At 42.3% G+C, this 16570-nt stretch overlaps 1 protein-coding gene and 1 non-coding gene across 2 annotated transcripts in view; one reads left to right on the forward strand and one right to left on the reverse strand.

Annotated features, from left to right (window-relative positions):
* Positions 1 to 16570, forward strand: part of CDX2 (caudal type homeobox 2) — an 86143-nt gene that overhangs the window by 63331 nt on the left and 6242 nt on the right. The window contains exon 4 of the transcript XR_015137598.1: positions 15456 to 15583. The gene's annotated coding sequence lies outside the window, so the exon portion shown is untranslated. The remainder of the gene's footprint in view (positions 1 to 15455; positions 15584 to 16570) is intronic.
* Positions 10983 to 11054, reverse strand: TRNAC-GCA (transfer RNA cysteine (anticodon GCA)). Its single transcript has one exon. It is a non-coding gene; the product is annotated as a tRNA-Cys (tRNA).

Raw genomic sequence — 16570 nt, forward strand, 5'->3', positions numbered from 1 at the left:
GTAACAGTAGACAGCCTTGACATACTCCTTTCCCTATTTGGAACCAGTCCACGTCCATGTTCCATGTCCAGTTCTAACTGTTGCTTCTTGACCTGCATACAGATTTCTCAGGAGGCAGGTCAGATGGTATGATATTTCCATCTCTTGCAGAATTTTCCACAGTTTGTTGTGATCCACACAGTCAAAGGCTTTGACGTTGTCAATAAAGCAGAAGTAGATGTTTTTCTGGAACTCTCTTGCTTTTTTGATGATCTGACAGATATTGGCAATTTGATCTCTGGTTCCTTTGCCTTTTCTAAATCCAGCTTGAACATCTGGAAGTTCATAGTTCACATACTGTTGAAGCCTGGCTTGGAGAATTTTGAGCAATACCTTGCTAGTCTGTGAGATGAGTGCAATTGTGTGGTAGTTTGAACATTCTTTGACATTGCCTTTGTGTGGGATTGGAATGAAAACTGACCTTTTCCAGTCCTGTGGCCACTGCTGAGTTTTCCAAATTTGAGTGCAGCACTTTCACAGCATCATCTTTTAGGATTTGAAATAGCTCAACTGGAATTCCATCACCTCCACTAGCTTTGTTCATAGTGATGACTCCTAAGGCCCACTTGACTTCATACTCCAGGATGTCTGACTCTTGGTGAGTGATCATACCATTGTGGTTATCTGGATCATGAAAATCTTTTTTGTACAGTTCTTCTGTGTATTGTTGCCACCACTTCTTAATATCTTTTGCTTCTGTTAGGTCCATACTATTTCTGTCCTTTATTGAACCCATCTTTGCATGACACAGTCCCTTGGTATCTCTAATTTTCTTGAAGAGATCTCTAGTCTTTCCCATTCTACTGTTTCCCTCTATTTCTTTGCACTGATCCCTGAGGAGGGCTTTCTTATCTCTCCTTGCTATTCTTTGGGACTCTGCATTCAAATGGGTGTATCTTTCCTTTTCTCCTTTGCTCTCTTCTTTTCTCAGCTATTTGTAAGACCTCCTCAGACAACCATTTTGCCTTTTTGCATTTCTTTTTCTTGGAGATAGTCTTGACTCCCTCCTGTACAATGTCACAAACCTCCATCCATAGTTCTTCAGGCACTCTGTCTATCAGATCTAACCCCTTGAATCTATTTTGTCACTTCCACTTCCAAGGAATTTGATTTAGGTCATACCTGAATGGTCTAGTGGTTTTCCCTACTTTCTTCAATTTAAGTTTGAATTTGGCAATAAGGAGTTCATGATCTGAGCCACAGTCAGCTCCCAGTCTTATTTTTGCTGACTGTATAGAGGCTCATGGTCCACTGGAGAAGGGAATGGCAAACCACTTCAGTATTCTTGCCTTGAGAACCCCATGAACAGTATGAAAAGGCAAAAAGGTAGGACACTGAAAGATGAACTCCCCAGGTTGGTAGGTGCCCAATATGCTACTGGAGATTAGTGGAGAAATAACTCCAGAAAGAATGGACAGACGGAGCCAAAGCAAAAACAACACACAGTTGTGGATGTGACTGGTGGTGGAAGTAAAGTCCAATGCTGTAAAGAGCAATATTGCATAGGAACCTGGAATGTTAGGTCCATGAATCAAGGCAAATTGGAAGTGGTCAGATTCAAGTGCTGCAGCACTGACTGCTTTGGATCTTTGCACCGACTGCTTTGAACGGGCTAACTCTGTAAGCTTATTTCAAACTTCAGCTCCCAAATGAGGTAAGAACATAGTGGCTGCCTTACAGGGTTTGTCTAAGGAGTAAGTGAAACTATGCTGTCACCACCCTTTAGCACAATGTAACCTGAACAGACTCTCCAGATACACTTGCTACTGTGAGCGTGAGCAGTTCCAGCACTTCAGGCTTTGAGCTATAGTTTTTTTCTGCAGACAACTCCCAACCCAAGTCTGCAGCCCCAGCTATTCTCTTGAGCTACAGGACAACATTTTCCTTTCCAGCCAGACAGTATGACCTGGAATATTCTGTCCGAGTGCAGGGTCCTTCACGGAGCAGCTCAAACTCACCTTCTTGGTCTTGGCTCCCATACTGCTCTGCTGTCAATACGCTCTTGTTGTCTTGGACAATTTTTTTTTTTTTTTTTTTTACTGTTTCTCCTCCATTCCTTCTACCTGGAACATTCTCTTGGCTATTTCCACTGACCAAAGATTTAACACATTAGGAATGTGCTCAGATGCTGTTTTCCTCAGATCTTCCCCAATGAAGAACTCCCATAACTCTGACTTTTTGTAGAAGTTTTCATTTTCTTGTCATTCGTGGTGCCCCTCGTGATGATAACCTCTATGTCAAGATCCTGTCAGCTGCAAGTGACAAAATTGTGTGAAGGCTCAGAAAGAGGAAGGGACAGGAAGAGGACAGAGAGAGAATCTCAGGAAATAGCTAGGGAACCTGGAATATGGAGGACACCTCAGGCACAGCTAAATCCAAAGCCTCGGGCTAGTTATCAGGGCTGTCAGCTGCTCCATCTGACTTCACTTCGTTTATTTTTTTTAAATCACTTTATTTATTTATTTTTGGCTGTACCGGGTTTTCATTGCTGTGTTTCAGTGAGCGGGGGCTACTCTCTAGCTGATGATACACAAGCTTCTCGTTATAGTGGCTTCTTCTGTTGCAGGGCACCAGTGTCTAGGCTGTGTGGGCTCAGCAGTTGCGGCTCCCGGGCTCTAGAGCACAGGCTCGCTCAGTAGTCGTGGCCCAAGGGGTTAGTTGCTCCTCGCTGTGTGGGGTGTTCCCCAGGCCAGGGATATAACCCGTGGATTCTTCACCACTGAGGCACCAGGGAAGCCCTAACTGCATTTCTTTTTGTGAATTGGCTCAATTCTCACTTACCGCGAACTGGTTTCCTCTGTGAAGGGAACATGGAAGAATGAAAAAATTTTGGACAAATGAGTTCTATCTTGGTGGATAACATACATGCAAAGAACCCAAGGCTGATAGTAAACTCCACTAAAGGCAATAGTTGGAAACTTTTGTTTTTTTTTTTACTTAAGTTACCTGGGTTGGGAAGACCCCCTGGAGGAGGGCATGGCGACTCCTCCAGTATTCTTGCTTGGAGAATCCCCATGGACAGAGGGGTCACAAAGAGCCCGACACAACTGAGCGACTAAGCACAGGAAGTGAACTAGGAAGCGAAATTGGGGGAAACCATCACAGCACTAATTATTGTGTTTGTGGTGCAGAGAGGGTGATTAGGTTGAGATGAGGTCATGAAGGTAGACCCCCCAACGTTGGAACTAGTGTCCTTGTGGGAAGATAAGAGACCAACATGCTCTCTCTGCCATGTGAGGACACAGCAAAAAGCTGGCCATCGCCAGGAGGAGGGCCCTCGCCAGGAGCCAGATCTCCTGGTGCCTTGATCTTGGACTTTCCAGCCTCTGAACTGGGAGAAATAAATGTCTTTCATTTAACTCACCCAGGCTATGGTATTTATTACAGTAAGCCATGCTGACTAAGATAACCAGTTATTTGATTCCAACCCAGGGATTGAACCCAGGTCTCCTGCATTTCAGGCGGATTCTTTACCGTCTGAGCCACTAGGGAAGCCCAAGTTCACTTCCTAGTTCCTAGGAAAAAGGAAATTTTAGTTCAAAGTGAAAGACAAATAAGTCAATGTTTCTATTTACAAGTAACTTAAGTAAAAAAAAACAAACAGTTTCCAACCAGTTTCTTCCTTCATTCGGCAAACATTGATCGAGTTCCTATTAGGTGCCAGGTGCAGAGGGTACACACACAAGCATATCCAGTTTTTTTCTTTTTAGTCATTTGCTGGTCAGCTCTATATGTCATGGCCCTTAACTACTTAAGTCTGTGTCTCTTAAGAGCAGGGATATGTTCTTACAGAGGCACACAGTACAGTTATCAACTTGATACCTCTTTGTTGATATAATTCCAGTTTCATCAGCTGAGCTGGTATTCCAGTCTGTTGGGTTTCACTTGTATCTTTAGCCTCTCTTAGCCTGGAACATTTCCATAGTCTTTATTTGTCTTTTATAACATTGACAATTTTAGAGAATTTAGTCCCTCCTCCCCTCCCATTTTCCTGATAGAACATTTTCCATTTTTGTGTTTGTCTGATGTTTCTTGTGTCCTTCTGAGGGCGTCACACCTGCAGGCACATGATGTCCAGTTGTCTCTCATTGGTAAAGTTAATTTCAATCATCAAATTGGTGCCAGATTTAGTCATTACAACTAATAAACAATCTGTGGGGAGCCATTTTAAAAAAATGAAAAATCCTACTCCTCATCAAAATTTCCCTCTGATGTTGGCATCTAGTGATGGTTATTTTTGAAAACTTATATATTCTAATTGTGATAATACATATCATGAAATTTACATTGTATCCATTTTTAAGTGCACAGCTCCGTGGCGTTAAGTACATTGAAACTGCTCTGCAGCCATCCCCACCATCCACCCACAGATCTCCTTTCGTCTTGCACAACTGAAACTGTACCCATTAAACGATGACCCCATCCTTCCAGGCCCTGGCAACCACCATTCTACTTCCTGTCTCTGTGAATTGACTACTTTAGAAACCTCGTATAACTGGAATCGTTTGTCTTATAGTGAGTGACTTATTTTGCTTAGCATAATGTCTTCAAGATTCATTCATGCTGGATCTGGTGTCCGACTCTCTTTCCTCTCTAAGATTCCATTGTCTGTGTCCATTACATTCGTTTACTCCTTCATCCACTGGTGATTCTTGGCCGATCCAGTTTCTACCCTGGTTGCAGAATGACAGATATCCAGCTGTGGAATCCCCTCCACATCCACCAGTTGGCCCTCAGCACTCTTTCTTTTTTTTCCCATTCATTTATCTATTTATCATTGTTATAAACTCATGAATCCTACTTTGGGGTGATTTCTAATTCGCAGTTCCCTGGTGGCTCAGAACGTAAAGCGTCTGTCTACAATGCGAGAGACCTGGGTTCGATCCCTGGGTTGGGAAGATTCCCTGGAGAAGGAAATGGCAACCCACTCCAGTACTCTTGCCTTGAAAATCCGATGGACAGAGGAGCTTGGTGCAGGCTACTGTCCATGGGGTTGCAAAGGGTCAGACACGACTGAGCGACTTCACTGAGCGACTTCACTTTCACTTTCTAATTCGTTACTATACTATTTGGGGGCTCAAATTTTATGCCAGATGTGGCCAGTAGGAGCCCTTTCAACCTGATTTTCATGACATGCGTCTACTATATTTTACAAAGGATTTCCTTACATTCTGGCATTACGTGACACTCCAGGCTTATCTGATATCCATTCTGTCAGCCCTGGAATTAGCCATTTTCTGAGATCCTCTTGTTCTTTTGCTGGGGCATGGAGGTAGAGATCAAGCTCTGGGGTCTGGGTGCTCATTACTACTGGGGTACCTTGCTTCTTGGGCTTCCCTTGTGGCTCAGCTGGTAAAGAATCTGCCTGCAATGCAGGGCACCTGGTTCGATCCCTGGGTTGGGAAGATCCCTCAGAGAAAGGAACAGTTACCCACTCTAGTATTCTGGCCTGGAGAATTCCATGGAGAGTATAGTCCACGGGGTTGCAAAGAGTTGGACATGACTGAGCGACTTTCACTTTCACCTTGCTTCTTAGCTGTTTCAGCAGATAGTCCTGAGAAATAGAGATATGTATCTACACACATATACACAAACACACAAACACATGCACAGACAAACATGTGAACACTTACCAGATACATATGCACATTATCATCTACATATATGTACATTTAAAAAAAGGAATTGACGTCACTGTCTCCAGTCTCCACAGAGTTCTTTCTGGGCTTCCCATATTCCATATTGTATGACCTTCTTCTGTAGTGAGAACTGAATCTCAACAGCATCAACATTTTTACTCATTTGCTTTATCTCATATTCAGCCATGATATTAAAAGTTGCTTGCTCCTTAGAAGAAAAGCTATGACCAAACTAGACAGCATATTAAACAGCAGAGATATTATTTTGCCGACAAAGGTCCGTCTAGTCAAAGCTATGGTTTTTCCAGTAGTCATGTATGGATGTGAGAGTTGGATCATAAAGAAGGCTGAGCACCGAAGAATTGATGCTTTTGAACTGTGGTGTTGGAGAAGACTCTTGAGAGTCCCTTGGACTACAAGAAGATTAAACCATTCAATCCTAAAAGAAATCAGTCCTGAATATTCATTGGAAGGACTGATGCTGAAGCTGAAACTCCAATACTTTGGCCACCTGATGTGAAGAACTGACTGATTGGAAAAGACCCTGATTCTGGGAAAAATTGAGGGCAGGAGGAGAAGAGGGTGACAGAGGATGAGATGGTTGAATGGCATCACTGACTCAGTGGATGTGAGTTTGAGCAAGCTGCAGGAGATGGTGAGGGACAGGGAAGCCTGGTGTGCTGCAGTCCATGGAGTTGCAAAGAGACAATTGCTGAGCGACTGAACAGCAAATAATATATATTATGATATAATATTAGGTAAAAGAAACTGAGGTAAATAGGCCTTTTGAGTGAGATGTCATGTCAATCTCTCTGGGAGTTGGCTGTGTTTACTCTTTGCTGTAGCTATGGTTTCCAAGACTAAAATGTCTTCTCATGTCCTTGATTTTGTCTCCCCAGTTGTCTTTAGGTTTCTCTATAGACTGATTCTTTTTTAAAATATATTTTAAACAATTTATTTGGCTGTGCTGGGTCTTAGCTGCTGCATACAGATCTTCAATCTTTGCGGTGACCTGGCCTGTGAACTCTTTCTTGTGGCTTGTGGGGTCTAGTTCCCTGACCAGGGATCGAACCCAGCCCCCTGCATTGAGAGCTCAGAGTCTTAGCCACTGGACCACTGGAGAAGTCCCTAGAGACTGATGCTTAACTAGCATCTGAAGTTTGCCGCTCTTTCAGGTGTGCTCTCCAGGAGAACTGGCGATGTGGTGGTAAAGTATGGCAAGAGAGGAAACCTTATACAGAGCCTTATGTTAGGTCTCGGTCTTTCAGGAGCCCTGAGTTGTGACATTCACAAGTCACCCCTCACCCCGTCCTCACTGAGGAAAACTAGAGTGGGCTGGGGTTGGGTATTTCCCTTTCCTCGGGTCTGGTAAAATATTTTCTCTTGAGGGCAGGCTGTTGAGGAGGACAGAGTGCTCTGAGCTTATCTCACAGTGGTTACTTTCTGTTCCCTCTGCGGACCTGGTGGGACTCCTGGAGGTAAAAGGCAGGAGAGTGTGGTGTCCCTATGGAGAAGGCGATGGCACCCCACTACAGTACTCTTGCCTGGAAAATCCCATGGGTGGAGGAGCCTGGTAGGCTGCAGTCCATGGGGTCGTGAGGAGTCGGACACGACTGAAGCGACTTAGTAGCAGCAGCAGCAGTGGTGTCCCTAAGACTAGGCTTTCAGGAGTTTTCTCTCTCAAGCAACCCCATGCTCAGACTCTAGAAACTAGTCTCTTACTTTCGGGTGTTCCTGCCAGACTCCAGGTGCAGCTCTGCTCTTTGGTAGCTGTGATTTTCTGCATCTGTCTGTCTGTCCCTCCCGTTTTCAGGGTGTCAGCTTGCCCTGTGACCTTAATTCTTTGATGGGTCTGAGAAGCAGTGTGTTCATCTTTTTTTTTCTTTGTGAGGTTGGGAGTTGAGAGTGATGAGTTCCAAGCTTTTTACATGTCAGCAAGAACCTTGAAGTCAATGCTATTGATTTTTGTGTGTTAATTTTATATCCTGCTATCTTATGGAATTCTTTTATTGTTTGGATTGCTTTATCTTTGATTTTCTAGCATTTTCCAGATATGCTGTTCTGTGATGTGCAAACAGAGACAGTTTTTTTTTTTCCTGGTTGCTCCATGCAGTATGCAGGATCTTCGTTCCCCAACCAGAGATGTGACCCATCCGCCCTGCTGTGGAAGCTTGGGGTCTTAACCACTGGCCTGCCCGTGAAGTCCCCTGGCAAAAGTTTAAAGCAATCTTAATAGCCACTAATGAAGATATGTAGAAATGAATATTTTTTTTTATTTTATTGGTGGCTGTGTTGATTGATGAACTTTTCTGTAGGTTAATTTGACAATTGGAGAAGGCAATGGCAACCCACTCCATACTCTTGCCTGGAAAATCCTGTGGATGGAGGAGCCTGGTAGGCTGCAGTCCATGAGGTCGCTAAGAGTCGACATGACTGAGCGACTTCATTTTCACTTTTCACTTTCACGCATTGGAGAAGGAAATGGCAACCCACTCCAGTGTTCTTGCCTGGAGAATCCCAGGGACTGGGGAGCCTGGTGGGAGCCCGTCTATAGGGTCGTACAGAGTTGGACACGACTGAAGCAACTTAGCAGCAGCATCAACAAAGCCTTAAGAATTTGTATATTTTTACACAAGACTAAAATTTTGTTTAGGAAGCTTTTTAGTAACCTGAGAAAAATTTTGTTAAAATGCTGATGGAAAAAGCAAATTGTTTATAATGAAGTTTAAAAACTTAGATTTTAAAGGAATGTCAGGGAAGAAATTTAGGTTGAAGCACATCAAAGTATTTATAGCAGCTATTGTTGGATGATTGTATTATGGGTGCTCTTACTCACCTTCTTAATTTTCCAGTGACGCACCATGTGTATTTTTGTAGCTAAAAAATAATTCATTTTATTTTAACACAGGCTGCTTAATACCTAAACCTGTGCCTGGTTCATAGGGGGCATATGATAAATATTTGCTAAATTGAATTGTTCCCTGGTTACTTAGCCCACCCACAATTAAAAAAAAAAAAAAAACATTTAGAATCCTCTGTTTCCGAAAGGGATTTAAAAGTTGATCCACATAACACTTAATCCCTGAGTACATATGAGTAGAGTAATTCATTAATTATCTGGACTTTACATTTCCCAGGAAATATTTAGAGAATTTAGATATTGGTGTAGCTAGATGTCTTCTTGGCACCAAAGTCAAATTTTAAAACTTTCATATGTCAACAAGTGTTTTAAAATCACTTCTGCTTAGGTTCCTTAGTTAAAAAAAAATTATATGAGCTTTTCTTACGTTAAAGCGTAAGAAACTTTCATACTCAGATTATTTTAGGTCTGTGCATAATTGTCTTGTAATTTCACCAGGGAACAATTTAGGCGTATCTTTATAAAGGGCAGATTCTAAAATTGGAAAGAGTTCCTGACCCCATAAAATGTCATAAATTCAACCTTGGATTCTCACATCTTGCAGAAAGGGATTTCTCAGAGAGGGACTTTTTATTAACAGCAAGATTTCACAGGAGGCTCTTTGGGTAGTACATACACCTGGTGTATCTCTTCCCAGGTCCCCGTGTGAGTGTGTCAATTAGTAAGCTTGCTTCTGTGGCCTAAAGGCCCTGTGTTCTTGAATTTCTTTTCTCAAATATTCAGGGATTCTAAAAATTCAGCTCAAAAAGAAACCCCGACACCACATACTAGCGCCCCCTAGCGTTACATTATCACCAGTTCTTTGAGTTTTGCTTAGCAAACGCTTTTTTAAAAAAAATTTATTTTCTTTTATTGAAGGATAATTGCTTTACAAGCAAACACTTTTTGAATCAAGCTTAAACACTAGCTCTGAATATGAATAAAGCAGTCCCTTCCATGACTAAACTTTGAGTCTAGCTGAGAAGACGGACATTATTTGGGACGTGTGATGTGAGGAGAACATGTCATAAATACATGTGCCATTTTAGCCCTTGTATGTTAGCACAGACTTGAGAGAAACAAGATTCCAGACAGGAAGACCAGTTAGGCTGTTAATAAACTAGTCTCAGCCATCCAAACGTAAAACTCCCTTTCTAAGTTCAAAAGTTTAGTATTTATTTGTCTAGTCATTGAATAGTTGGGGAAAAGCTACTGTATTTGCATTGGTTGCCTGTCCTCAGGCCAATTAGGGGTATCATGCCAAAATTATTCATTTTAAACAAATGTTTGAGATTCTAAGGACTGTCTCTCAATGTGATATCATCTTATGGATGGTTGCTGTCAAGCATTTTTAGCTTCCTAATACAAGTCCTTAGGGCTTCCCAGGTGGCACAGTAATAAAGAACCTGCCTGTCAGTGTAGGAGATGCAGGAGACTCGGGTTTGATCCCTGGGTTGGGAAGATCCCCTGGAGGAGGAAATGGCAACCCTCTCCAGTATTCTTGCCTGGAGAATTCCATGGACAGAGGAGCCTGGTGGGCTCCAGTCCATGGGGCCAAAAAGAGTTGGACAAAAATGGCACCCCACTCCAGTACTCTTGCCTGGAGAATCCCATGGAGGGAGGAGCCTGGTAGGCTACAGTCCATGGGGTCACAAAGAGTTGGGCATGACTGAGCGACTTCACTTTCACAAGCGACTGAGCACACATTAAGTCCTTAGGAATAATCTTAACTTCACTCTCAAATTCCACTTTTCCTTGTTCCTGACAACTATAAGATAATCTGTTGCATCTCTATTATAAGTCAACAGAAGAGGATCAATCACAATTTATATATAAGTGGTTCTAATCAAGACTGAGAAGAGGTCAGTTATAAAAAGGATCATGCGGATTTTGAATTAACTGTGTTTCATTTGTTCGCATTACTTCTATAGGTATGATTAGATTGTTACCCTATTAAACTTAAGATGCCTTAAACATTCTCTGTTGTCAAAACAATAGACTCTATTATTTCTTTCTCTCCTTCAAATCTCAAAATTGTTGAAAAGATGTAACATAGGTAAATTTGCCTGGAGGAAATTTTTCAGAAGAAAAGTATTGAACCTCACCATTAATGATTCTTATCAGTCTTTCAAGCTTCTTTAGCTGGAGGGTTCAGATGTCTAGATGCATGTTTCTGGCAGAGGCTACATTATATTTTAGAGATTATCCATGTGCATGGGTGTAGGTACATTTTATTCATTTTAATTGGTGTTCAGTCATCTGTTATGTGAAAGTGAAAGTGAAGTCGCTTAGTCGTGTCCGACTCTTTGCGACCACATGGACTGTAGCCTATGAGGCTCCTCCATCCATGGGGTTTTCCAGGCAAGAATACTGGAGTGGATCGCCATTTCCTTCTCCAGGGGATCTTCCCAACCCAGGGATTGAACCTGGGTCTCCTGCATTGCAGGCAGACGCTTTACCATCTGAGCCACCAGGGAAGCCTCTGTTATGTGACCATACCATAATTTTCTCATTTCCTGTTGTTAAATATTTAGTCTAGTTGTTGCTTGGTAAATTGTTCTTTTATTATGTTCTATTATTCTATTATTATGTTCCTATAAATGCAGGGCAGTTCCATCTCTAAGAATTTTGGAGTTAAGGCTTCTGGGTTTAAATCCCACCCGTGGAATCTTGAGAAAATTGCTTAAGCTAGTAGTGTCTCAGCTTACTCCTCAAGAGATAGTAATAGTACCTATGCAGACAAGCATCTGTCTACAATGTGAAAGACCTGGGTTCAATCCCTGGGTTGGGAATATTCCTTGGAGAAGGAAATGGCAACTCACTCCAGTACTCTTGCCTTGAAAATCCCATGGACGGAGGAGCTTGGTGCAGGCTACTATCCATGGGGTCGCAAAGAGCCGGGCACGACTGAGCGACTTCACTTATGCAGACATGTCTTTGAGCACTTTTGACACTATTACCTTATTACCCTGGCATTTACTATTCTGATAAGTCTGTTGAAATTTCTTGGTAGATAATGTATCTTTTTTTCCCTTCTATCTTTTCTTCTACTATTGTCCCTTTATCCTTAATGTTCTCAAGTTTCACTGTGTGAAATTTATTTTAAAAAATTGTCCTGCTTGATATTCAACATGCACAGAGAACACATTTCTTTAATCTTCACAAAGTATCTGTGCTATTTTAAAAAATGTTTCATCTTCATCACGCCATTCATTCTTTTGTGTACTTTGGAACTCTTGTTAACATGTTTCTTTGACTCTCTCGATTTTATTTCCAAGTCTCTTTGGTTCTCATTATTGCCTCTGTGTACTGCCTCCTGAGTTAATTCCTCAAGATTATTTTTCAGTTCACTGACTTTATCTTTGACCATGTCAGGTGTTGCGCATATTCCACTGGTTGAATATTTTATGTCGATGGTTGTATTTTTCACTTTTAAGATTTCTAGTGGTTTCTTTTTAAAAATAGATCTATTTTTTAAATTTATGCACATTTGTTTTATATTTTATTTTTCATTTTCAATTGAAGTTATGAGTTTATTTCTCTCTTTAAAAATCTGAGACATATTTTTATATATTTTTGTCAGACTATCTTATAATATTATTTTTAATGAAGTGATTTCATATTCTGGCTGATCTGGTTAGCTTTTGTTTCTTTTTTTTTTTTTTTATGAAAAGCTTTTAGGCAATTGATTGTTTTAACTGGTAAGAACCAATCCATCTAGAAGATATATTTGTAAGAGAATGGCAGTGTTGACAAAAGGGGAACTTTAAGAGAATAAGTTTGCTTTAAACCTGCAATTTTATTTGATGTTCTCATATTCAGTGGTTTAATTTGGAAAAACAAAAAGGTACATTTTGCCTGTGAGTATTCACAGATTATTTAGCGTGCCACAAATGAATAGAAGAGGGGGAGGACTAGAGTAACACATTAAATAATGGTGGACACTGTGCTGCAGCAGTATGGACATTACTGAGCCCAACTATTATGTTTCTTTCTGATCAAAAACATAATATTGTGTCTTGGATTAAGCAAAAATCAGCAAGTCTTTCCTTCTGTGGACACCTTCTATGTGCTGCTGGAAGTCGGTATTTTGATCTCTACCTTCTTTTTCTAACATTATAGAACCATTTGACTTTCCACCATCCAAGAACTACAGTGACTACTTTCCTTATCCATGGCTTGACATCTTCTCACTTTTCATCTTTCTTTATTATTAATTTTAATTTTTCTCAGTTATAATGCACATCAGAATCGACCACTTCTACCGTTTTGTTGGAAGGGATAAGCAATTTCTTATTTCTTCTTTTCTTCCCTTTTCCTCAAAGGCAACCATTTTTACCTAATTACTTTGGTATTTACATCCATGTCTGCTGCTGCTGCTGCTGCTGCTAAGTCTCTTCAGTCGTGTCCAACTCTGTGCAACCTCATAGACTAGAAATAATTAAATGGCTACGTGTTCTTTCTTTTCCGATTAGGCATTTTCTGTTGGTTTTCCACCATGATAAGTAATAACAACACTCACTCATACAGCACTTAGGATGTGCCAGGCACCTTTCAGGGATGTTTCCCATATGTTAACTTATTTGATAGTCATAACAGCTCTGAGAAGTTACTGCTGACTTGTCTGAAAGTTCAGCTGGGTCTGTCTGCTGAAAGACCTCCACCTGACCTCTCCATCTGGCAGGTTCAGGGGGTCACGATAGCTGGCTTCACCCAGAGGCAGTGTCCCGAAGTGTCCCAGCAGAAGTTGCTCTTTTTGCCCTAACACCAGAAGTCACACAAGGTCACTTTCACAATTCCACTACTGTATTGCTTCACGACTCCATTACTGAATCTGTATCAGCCGGCCCAGATTCAAGGGGAGTGGGGAGTGGACCCCACTTCTCAATGAGAGCAGGGTCAAAAATTTTGGGACCATGTTTTCAAATGACCATAGTCCACCCTCTGGTCATGAATTATTTACATTTCTCCTACATGCAAAGTGCTCCTCTTCTCCCAAGAATCCACTGAAGTCTCTTGACCCACTAAAATCTCATACCATTACAGCATCAGAGACCAAGGCTGGGTCCTGCCATCTAAGCTGGGTCCCCAACCAGAAGAGGCTTTACGAATGAGCTTTCTTGAGTACAGTGCCTCTCTGAAGATCTGTGAATTAAAGAATCATGTGATTTGCTTTCCACTCACTTAAACTACTGTGTTTGGCATGGGAAAACTTATAGATACTTATAGATATCTATAATAGATACATATATATAATATAGATATTTATAGATATAGATATCTGTAAGATACCTATAGATATCTTATAGAAACTTATAGATGCTTATAGATACTCCTGTTTTAAAAATAGGGGACTTCCCTGGTGGTCCAGTGGCTAAGACTCTGAGCTCCCAATCCAGGGGGCTAGATTTCGATCCCTGGTCAGGGAATTAGATCCCACGTGCTGCAATAAAACCTAGAGCAGCCAAATACATTTTTTTTAATAAAATAAATTAAAAACTGGAAAAGGGGAGGCACAAAATTTTGCTGAACTTTTTGCCACTTTATAACAAGCATCTGCTTTCCTCCTTTTTCCAAGAGCATTTCCCTCATTCTCCTTTTAAGCCACCACTGACAGCCTCTTTTGAGGTCCTTCAGACTATTATTAAGTCTCCTCCAGTCCCCTGAGCTCTGAGCTTTGTTTGGCTCAGTCCCAAAGCCAGTCCCACACACCTAAGACCTGTTTTCATATTGAGCACCTCGCCTCCAGCGCCAAAACCTGTCTGTTACTGTTGCTGCGTAACAAACCACCCCTAAAACTTAGTAACTTACGGCAAAATACAACAGGGACTCCCCTGGTGGTCCAGTGGTTAAGAATCTGCCTTCCACTGCAGGGGACACAGGGGTGATCCCTGCTCTGGGAACTGAGGTCCCGCATAGTGTGGAGCAACTAAGCCCAAGGCCCACAACTGAAGAGGTCTGTATGCCACGGCGAGAGAAGCCACACCCGACGCAGCGTTCCCCCTCCCCAGCCCCAAAACAGACAAAACACGACAAACTAGTGACTGTAGCAAAAAAGAAGCAGACACACAAACCCTGAGCACAAACTAGTGGTTCCGAGCGGGGAGAGGGAAGGGAGGGGGCAACAGAGTGGAAGGGGACCTACAGGTACACACCCTCATGTATAAAATACGCCACAGGGTAACTCGTACAGCACAGGGACTATAGCCAATATTTTATGATAATCATATTGGAGTATAACATTTAAAAATTGGGAATCCCCATATTGTACACCTGTAGCTTATGTAATATTGTACATCAACTTACTTTAATTAAAAACAAACCACCAGCCATATAACTCTCCCCATGATTTTGTGGAATAAGAATTTGGGAAGGACTAGGGGGAGGCTCTTGCTTGAGGTGGCCTGTGTGCTGTCTAGGCCAGATACCCGAAGTCTCGACGGGGCTGGATGCTCAGTGTGGCTCACTCACATGGCGGATGGTGGACACTGGCTGTCGTGGGCCGGGAGGTGTGTGTGGTTCTTCCAGGCCGGTACCCGAGGCACCAGCACAGGAGACACAGCACTGTTGCAATTTTGACGTGGTATCTGGTTTCGCCCAAATCGAGCATCTGAAGGCCAGCTTCCAGTTTCATGGCGTTTTCTAACCTGGCCTCAGAAGCCGCACGAGCCCTCCTCTGCTGAACTCTGTTGGTTAGAACAGTTGTAAACCAGCCCAGATTCAAGGCGAAGGGTCACAGGCACCGCCCCTCATGAGAAGAATGTAAATTATGGGCAGGGTGCACGTTTTTTAGGGCCTTGTCCTCTTTTCCAGTCTGTTGAGTGTGTGCTCTAAACTGAACTGATAGACTCCTCTGTGTCTCTTCCTTACGTCGTTAGGAAACCTGGGACTAGAGCTCTGTGGACCATGCGAGCCTGGAGCAGCGGGGGAGCAACTCATGGACAAGTGGCCGGGACTGTCTGTGGATGGCGGCGAGCGGGAAGGTGGCCGGAGCCGCAGAAGCACGGTAGGATCGGGAGTGTCATGCTTGTTCTGTGTGCGTTGACCTTATCGCTCGCTCGGCGGGGAGAACTGTGTTGCTTGTTCAACCACGCGAGCACTGTCCTCGTGTGGAGCTGTGGGAAGCTTGGGTTTGGGGATTAGCTGATCTGTGTGTCAGTTGTGGCTGGTTTCAGAGGGCAGGTGTGGCGTTGGTGTGAGATGCACACCCAGTGATGGGGGTGCCTCTGAAACTTTCTGTGTGGCTGCATGCTTGTGCCCTGGGACTAGAGCTGAGTAACAATTCCCTTATCCTTTCTTGAACTTATGTAAAAGGACCTACCTTTCCCCGCTTGGCATTCTGACAATGTGTTTTCAGTGCCTAGGTTCAGGCCTATCTGTGCCTTTCCTTGGATTTCACAGTAATTTATTCTAATAGATTCCCTCCCCCCTTTATATTTTAAGGCAGGTGGAGTTAGGTTTCTGCCCCTTTCACCTGAAGACCAGCCCATCATGTAGTCCCACATCTTCTGAAATCGTGGCCCCAAGTCTCCATTTTTCAGTACCGTGTCATCTTGTGAGCTCTCTTCACATGTCTTCAGTTTTCTGCTAAACATCTTAATTTGGATATTTCTTGCATTTCCACCTCAATAGTTGAAGTCTAAATTTATTTTCTCTTCCCAAACGCTTCCCTTTCTTTCCTGGCTCCATATTTTTAGTCAACCCAGTCGTCCAGACTAACATCTCACATCTCAGAGTCATCGTTTTTCTTTAATTGAAGCATAGTTGATTTACAATGTTGTGTTAGTTTCTGGGGTAAAACAAAGTGATTCAGTTTTGTATATATACAGTCTTTTTCAGATTCTTTTCCGTTATATTTATTACAAGACACTGTGCTTAGTTCCCTGTGCTATACATAGGATCTTGCTGTTTATTTTATATATATATATATATATATAAAATAGTTTGTATCTGCTAATCCCAAACTCCTAATTTATCCCTTCCTGACTTTTTT

Source organism: Bos grunniens, chromosome 12 (genome assembly GCF_055505025.1).
Source record: "Bos grunniens cultivar Pamir isolate PY7600 chromosome 12, Bosgru_T2T1.0, whole genome shotgun sequence".
NCBI classification, from domain to species: domain Eukaryota; kingdom Metazoa; phylum Chordata; class Mammalia; order Artiodactyla; family Bovidae; genus Bos; species Bos grunniens.